This window comes from Coturnix japonica, chromosome 2 (assembly GCF_054131305.1).
Source record: "Coturnix japonica strain WE chromosome 2, WE-NBRP24, whole genome shotgun sequence".
Taxonomy (NCBI): domain Eukaryota; kingdom Metazoa; phylum Chordata; class Aves; order Galliformes; family Phasianidae; genus Coturnix; species Coturnix japonica.
The window spans coordinates 136420034-136427606 of record NC_140664.1 but is presented as its reverse complement, the minus strand read 5'-3'; the positions used below and the strand labels follow the sequence as shown (position 1 = coordinate 136427606).

General features: G+C 40.1%; 1 long non-coding RNA gene across 1 annotated transcript; it reads right to left on the bottom strand.

The window, feature by feature from the left end:
• Positions 1–624: 624 nt before the first annotated feature.
• LOC146762185 (uncharacterized) lies at positions 625–4309 on the bottom strand. The gene is made up of 3 exons (XR_014943737.1): positions 3865–4309; positions 2814–2857; positions 625–1035 (listed from the first exon to the last, which is right to left on the bottom strand). It is a non-coding gene; the product is annotated as an uncharacterized LOC146762185 (long non-coding RNA).
• Between the last annotated feature and the right edge of the window lie 3264 nt (positions 4310–7573).

The window sequence follows — 7573 nt, the reverse complement described above, 5'->3', positions numbered from 1 at the left end:
CAACATGGATTTATAACGATTGACAGCCTTGAATCTTCAAACAATAAAAAATCCTCAAGTACCAACAGAAGAGATGGAGAATTTGGGTTGCTTGAGTAGAATACTGAAGTGTGAGATGAATCATTGCAGAGTATAGAATCAGAATCATGGAATGGTTTGGGTTGGAAGGGATCTTTAAGATCACCTAGTTCCAACTCCCTGTTATAGGTAGGGACACCTCCCTCTAGACCAGGTTGCTCACCACCTCCCTGGCAACCTGTTCCATGTCTCACCACCCACACAGTAAAGAATTTCTTTCTAATATCTAAACTTACCTCTTTCATTTTAAAACCTTCTCCCCTTGTCCTGTTGCCCTTATAAAATGTCCCCCCCACCCAATACTTCCTATAGGCCCCCTTCTGGTAATGCTGCTTTGCCCACCATATTGAGAGGATACATCATTTAGACATGTTTGTACATCCCTCTGCAAACATTTATCAGCAATGAAACACCTGCAAAACTCAGCAAGCAAAGACCAAATCAATGGCTCTTTAAACTTAGAAATATTGTAACATTGGCCAGGCTTTACAGCACAACTTACATTCATATTTAAATCTAAGAAGCTTCTGGAAAACCTGGCACTGCTTGTAAATTGGGATTTATTGTACTTTCTTTTTGTGTGTGTGTCAGTATTGAATTCAGTCACCTTCACATGTTCTTTCCATGGATATAAATCTCTGCTCCCTTTTAAACCCAAAGAGATTGGTAAACTTCACAGAGTTCACAGGTCCAGCTTAAACTGACAAAAGCCTTTTTTGGAAACTCTACAATATGTTTTTGTTCTGAGAAATTATCCCGATAAGCAGAAAACATGGATAGATCTGGAAAACCAAGCTGATATTTATAGCACAGAATAGTCAGCAAGTGACAGTAAGTTTTGCTGCTTTTCCCATATTGCCCAGCACTGTGCTGCTGTTATTCGTGCAGTTCTTGTGATTGTGGCAGCTGCTACGAGTCCTGGCTGTGTTCTTCTAAGCAGGAAAACTCACGCAGTGCCTGAGATAGAAATAGATATACGTTAAGCAGCATTTTTGGATTTGCTGTGCTACACCAAAATTAACTCTCATGAGAAATGTATCCAAAGCAAATCAAAGTAACTTAATTGCAGTGCAAATGACTCTGAAATGACTGGTTTAAATACCAGAGGAGCTTCAGGGTATATTTTCAAGTGACAAATCTGACTGCAGAACTAAAAATGCAGAATGTTTTACGGATTATATCTGCAAGAACATTTCAGAGAAAGATGGCAAGAGAAAAAAAGTCATCTGCTGGAGTCACTTTTTGATTAAGGAACTGTAGTTAAGATGTCTCCAGGTGCCAGTGGTATCTGAAGTTCAATTATAGTCAACTCAGATCCAAGTAATACCTCAAGCAGAGCCAGCAGTGATTCAGTTCGTTCAAGAGTTGGCACTGAGGCCGCACAATTTCATACACAGAGATATTTGATGGTAGTAGAAATGCACCAGTGTATCGGAGATGCCACACTGGGTCTGCAGACATGACACCATCTGGGGATGGAAGAAGAAGGCCAGGTGAGACATCCCAGGACAGCAAGTGACATTAGGTACTGATATTTTAGCAAATAATTGCTGACTTTCCAAGGGTTGTTCAACCTGTACACCTTGTGCACATTAATCAGAGAACAGAGACCCACTCCATACCAAAAGGAAGCTGGAGGTGTGGCAGATGTCCTAAAACTTTTCAATTAGTTCAGGTTACCTTTGTTTAGGTAAACATATTCTTACAGCCCTATGATACTGTGAGGGCTATTCATTTTTGCTTGAATAAGTTCTGCTACTTTGCTCACTGATGTTACATCTCATTAATCTATTATGCCGAAAATGGGTTGGAATGGCTTCATGGATTTCAATGGAACACTTTTTCTATCAAGTGAAAGCTCACTGTGAGCTGAACAGTTTCCAGGCTCTGACTGCTAATAATAAGCATTTTTCACGAACTTAATTCACTAGACAGGGAACAAGGACCAAAGACATAAAAGAAGTTGCAACTTAAAGAAGAAAATCTCTGCTTTCCTTTTTTTTTTGTTTTTTGTTGGAGCCTTCACATTTTCTGTCACTGTTTTTTCTCTATGAACTTTGATAATGGGGTGAATTTGGAACAGTGTGAACACTCAGAGAGCACCAGCACCAAGTGAGCACAAGGGTACAGCAGGGAAAGGAGCCTGAACCTGCAATTAAGGGCAGCACCTAATTTAGTGCCATCTCTTTCTGATAGTTCCTGCCTGACAGGTCAAAAGACTTTCCTGTAGACCACTACTACTTTGCTGTAAACAGTCTGATCTTTGTGAAAGGACTGACTACACAGACAGCCCTCTTGCCTTGCAAGGGCAAGAGCACAACAGCAAAAATGCTCAAAGAAGAGGAAAAATCCATCTATTTCTAATATGTCACGTATCTACCTAGCTATTTCTGTCACAGCTTTCAAGTGCCTGACTCCTGTTGATGATCAACACAGGAAGGTAGGCACACAATGGGAGCAGAAGGGAAAAATACTCTCAAATCTTCTGGAAGTCTACACTTTTGTCTATTATTCTTCATTTTTCAACTTCTCCAGAGAACTGTCTTTGTAAAGCAAAACTGAAGATGATTCTCAAGACACCTAAATACCTCGAAAAGCTTTGTCTTTATGAAGACCAAGCCATCAGAGATAATCCATCCATAGAAGAATAAGAAACAGCACTTCCTCTCCCACCCTTGGAGTGCACTTCAGCGCAGTGTATTTTTGTAGTGAACATTCAATTTTTGCAGTCTCACCATTTATGATGAAATTTAAAATCCTGTCTTCTGGACTCAGGTGGCTGGAAAAGAAACTCAGACTCAGTGTCAATACAGTGGAGCATACAGAACAAAATGAACACCTTGGCTCCTAACTCCTGCTGCATTAAGGAGACTAAGTGCTTTCTTGGATCTAAACTTAATTTTTAGGCTTAGCCAGTGATGCTTGGCAATATGACTTTGAAACTCAAAATTTAGAAGCTAAATTAAAAGTAAAAATACAATAAGAAGTCATCATATAAGGGGGGAAACAAAAAACACACACACATAAAAATGTAACATTCTTATTTTGTTTTTTTACATTCACATTTCTTATTTCCCAGAGCTGATAGATGACAGCATTGTGAGTATTTAAGATAATGAGCCTGTGTTTTAAAGCTGAACACTTCTATGCCACGGTGCTATTACTATTCAAAATAATAACTTTGAAAGCCACAAGCAATGGAAATGACTGGGTGACATTTAAAAAACTCCAAGGTAAACAGATTTTTCACTTGGATCCGTTAACTTTCTCAGTTTAAACTACATAGAGCTGTACTTCAACCTGACAACCAGAGCAGTAAACCAAGAATTGGGCTCTAAAACAGAAAGGAAACTGAAAAAATGCAGCTTTCATCTGGGACCTGTACTCTGAGCAAAAGCAAATGTTGCAGAGGCTCAATGTGCTTAAAAAGAAACAGGTCGTAAACATTTCACATCAAACATTCTTCTCTTCCACTTCCCCAAGTCTTGGGAAATTGTCACCATTTTCTGTGCATGCTACAGTCTCCACGTATCCAACAACATTTAATAAAACATCCTTTTCTTAATCCACCAGTTAATGCTAATGAAGTCCTTTAGATATCAAAGAGTCTGATGTTTCCTTTACAGCTGGGAAGAGAAACAAGAAAAAGCAATTGGTCACATCTGTCTTGGAGTACAGCTTCTTGAGGCAGAGCAAGTCAACATATGGTGGGTGAGATACAACTTTTTCCTCCTACAACCCCCCACCACCCACCCACACTACTGGCCACACATTCATGCCCCTTACCTTGCACCAAACTTGCCTTCATCAGATTCCTCTACAAGCTAGATAACAGAGAAAAATAAGTCAGAATATTAAACAGGAATGGAAGAGGCGATAATTAGCGTGCCTTGTTAGGGAGTTGAGTAATCTCAGCAGAGAGCTGAAAGAAGCATTGGAGATGGAGATGACCAGCTGGCTGACATGTGGACAAAGGAGCTGGGGTAGAGGTGCATAACCACAGCAATGAGAGTCAAGCATGTCTGTTGCTGCAAGATCCAAGGTCATGCCAGGAAGCTATCTCAGCAAGCCAGTGTCTGGGTCAACGTTGTATATGGTCAGACACATGCCTACAGTGTTGGCTGGGGTCCCAGATAAAATAGAGATCTTGTGGATGAAGATGGAATCATAACATGAAAGGGTTTTTTTTTCTTTTGTGGTTTGATGTTCCATCCAGTCACATGAGCACGGCAATATGGTCATGAGCTAAATGCTTGTTACAAGGCTCAGCTCAGTGTTCTCATCTTTCATTGTATGTGCTTTTAAAAACTGACATTGTACTGAAATCGAATATTCCTGCAGACTAATGTGATAAAGTTCTAGCAGTTCCTATTAAATCTTTAGAGGTGAATTCTAAGGAAAGAAAAGATTAGACCAGATGGAAATGACAGGAGAGAAAAAGAGAAAAAGCGATCTGGAATTCAACCAGAACATTTAAATTACCATTGAACAGATGATAATTTGAAAGAAAAGCCAAGCAATCTATGACAGTCATGAATAAACAACAACAGAAAGGGACATTTCACATCTTCAGAAAAGCAGTGAGATTGTGTTGCTATGTTGTATATGCGTTCTCACACACTGAATGTAAGAATATACTGAACAAGCCCTGTCCTCTGGAAGCTGGTGTGATTTGCACCCCTAGTTATCAGGAAGGATCACTCCTGGTACTGGCAGATCAGTGGGATGAACTAAGGTCCCTGGTATGTCAGCCCCACCTGTTGGACTGACCATCAATGAGAGTTGCCAAAGCCTTACCAGAAGGGTGACTAATCCATGCTGGAAGCATCAGAGAATTTTCCAGGCCGTGCTGTTTTTTAGTTGCAGAATGAGAGTTGGTATTGTATACATTTCTGAGTTGAGATCAAGCTTAGTGAAGACCCTAACAAAGAGGTACACAGAACATAACATCAACTGAAATTTAGATCTGACTTTTTCCCATACATTTAGAGTAAAGCAACTGCCTACTGCTTTTCTGTCACCCTTTCATGCAGTATCATGTCAGGCCAAAGAATGAGAAGATGTCCAGAACAATCAACAAATCTATCTAGAGAAGAAGTGAATTACCAGCAGGGAACATGCCATGTAAGTGACCATTGCAATCTGGCGAGCAATTTGTGGAGAACAAGAAGAAATGGGCAGTGTGCCTTCTCTAGACATTATGTAGTCTATCTGAGGTACCAAGGCCTAAAAGAACATATAAATGCAACTGAAAGGCCTTTGCTAAACTACTGAGAGAGAAGAGATAGTGTCCAGAGGCTTCACTTCAAGGAGGGGATATGAAGACACAAAGGTCACTACATTGGAGTGATGGACAGCAAGGAACTGATGTTCTCCTACACTTTGTTCATTCAGTGAAATAATATTCACTTTCTTAAGTTTCCTTGTTTCTTTAATTTATTCTCTTCGAGTAGCTTTTGAGGAACAGCTTCCTTCAGGAATATGACCCCAAGACTCTCTTGGAAGAATGTTCTCATAATGATTCTGAGCTAGAAGGTGTGCTAAACACACAGGCACTGAATGGAACATCATGTTAGGTCCCAGAGAGCACTTTTCCCAGTTCTGCCTCTGCTGAAAAGTCAAGATGTTCTTTCATTGAAGTTCTGCAGGCTCACTGTTTCTCTGCTCCTTTTTAATAGCTCCTCTTAGGGGGTTATCATCATAACCTTGAGGTATGGAAGCAAAGACAGAAAATAATACAATACTGAGACATGATGAGGGGCAGAAAATATTTGACAAGTACACAGGAAGCGAGAAAACTTCCTCAGCTCGATTTGACTGGCAAAGGCCAGCAGACATCCAACCAGTCCCACTCATTTTAATGGAGCCACTTAAATAATATTAAGACCTTAATAATTAGATAAATGATAGTATCACAAGACTTGCTCTTCTCTTGATATTTCCTGTATTTTTGTGCCCACATGTATCTATGCAGTTGGCTTGTCAATATAACACATGTTCAGGGAAAACTGTCAAACACAGGCCATGAATAATCTGTGAGGAAGTAAAATAGACATAGATAAAAATCAGTGTACTTTCTTGCAATTAAGCTCATCTTTCATTACTTATTTTAGAGTTGCATTCCTGCTCTCATCTCTCACAATTCATATAAACTCCAGAAAACTCTTGGATTTGTACTTCTTCTCTGTCTTAGACATTCCAAATTGTGGCTTCCTGCAGACTGTTTTGGCACACCATGATTTATTTACTACATGTTGGCTTTAGAAATGCTTTCTCTATTATCAGCCATTTTGCCACTATTGTTTACTGGGTTTCAGAGTGTCAGCTAAGCCCTAAGAAAGAGACTGTGTGCATCTTCCTCATCCCTTGCAAGCATAAGGCAAGGTCCATTACATTTAAATAAACTTAAAATATTCTTTGTTTGGACTGCGTACACTAAAACTTGAGAAAGCATGCCAGTGATTTGCTTCTCATGAGATAATGTACAACTTGTGGAGGTTTCTCAATCATATATAAAGCTTGTGAACAGAAATTATTTGTTATTTGAAGTGTATGAAGCTGGGAGCAAAACACTCAGCTGGTAAAAGTCTAGTCTTAGAGTCTGAGGTTGTGGTCCTTGCTATTGCTCCATCAATCATAGCTCATAAAGTTTGTTGTGTCTCTTAATACTTTTACCCTTGACCGCTTTCACCCATAAAATTAAGACAATGATATTCATTCATGCATTGTTGCAAAATATTGGAAGACCTTTCGAATTAAATAGTTGGGTTACTGTCTCAGCGAGACGACAAATACAGCCGTCTCCTCCTAGCCCAGAAAAGAATATATAGCGCTTACACATTGACTAGCAAATAAAACAGGACCCAGACGTAGGCACAGAGATGATTTTGTGAACTTATGGAAATCCCTTGCTCAAAAGGTAGCAGGAGCCAGAGGCAATTCCCAAAGGGCAGCTTGGATGTGGCCTTTTTCTTTATAAGACGGAGACAAGGGAAAGTTTCTGTGTGAACATGAATCATCCTGTGTTACTTGGCCTCCGGGGCAGAAAGTAGGGCCTGACATATTTTAATTTACTGCATAATGAAGTGGCAAAGGGAAGGAGAGTGGGTAATGCATGAGAACTGGATTCCATGGCCTTACGTTACAATGACAGTGTGATTGCATACTGCTCTGTTTCAGTGACCTTTCCTGTGGCAGCAGCTTGTGTCTACATTCCTCCTGCACTTCGTCCCACGTCTTGACTGTCTCAGAAAAGGAAAACTGTACATTTAGCAGCTGAGTCTAGAAGCCTCCTGGTCCTATAGACATCCCAGTAACACCCATCCTCTCCTTTCCTACCAGAATGGCTTGTGGAGGTGCACGGAGATGGAAGACACTCTGAAAACGGCTGTTGTTTCCCAGTCCCATTTTGACTCTTCTTCCCCTGCACTCACAAATCTCCATACATCGCTTTATTCTCCACATTAATAATAATAATATATTTTCCAGATAGGTT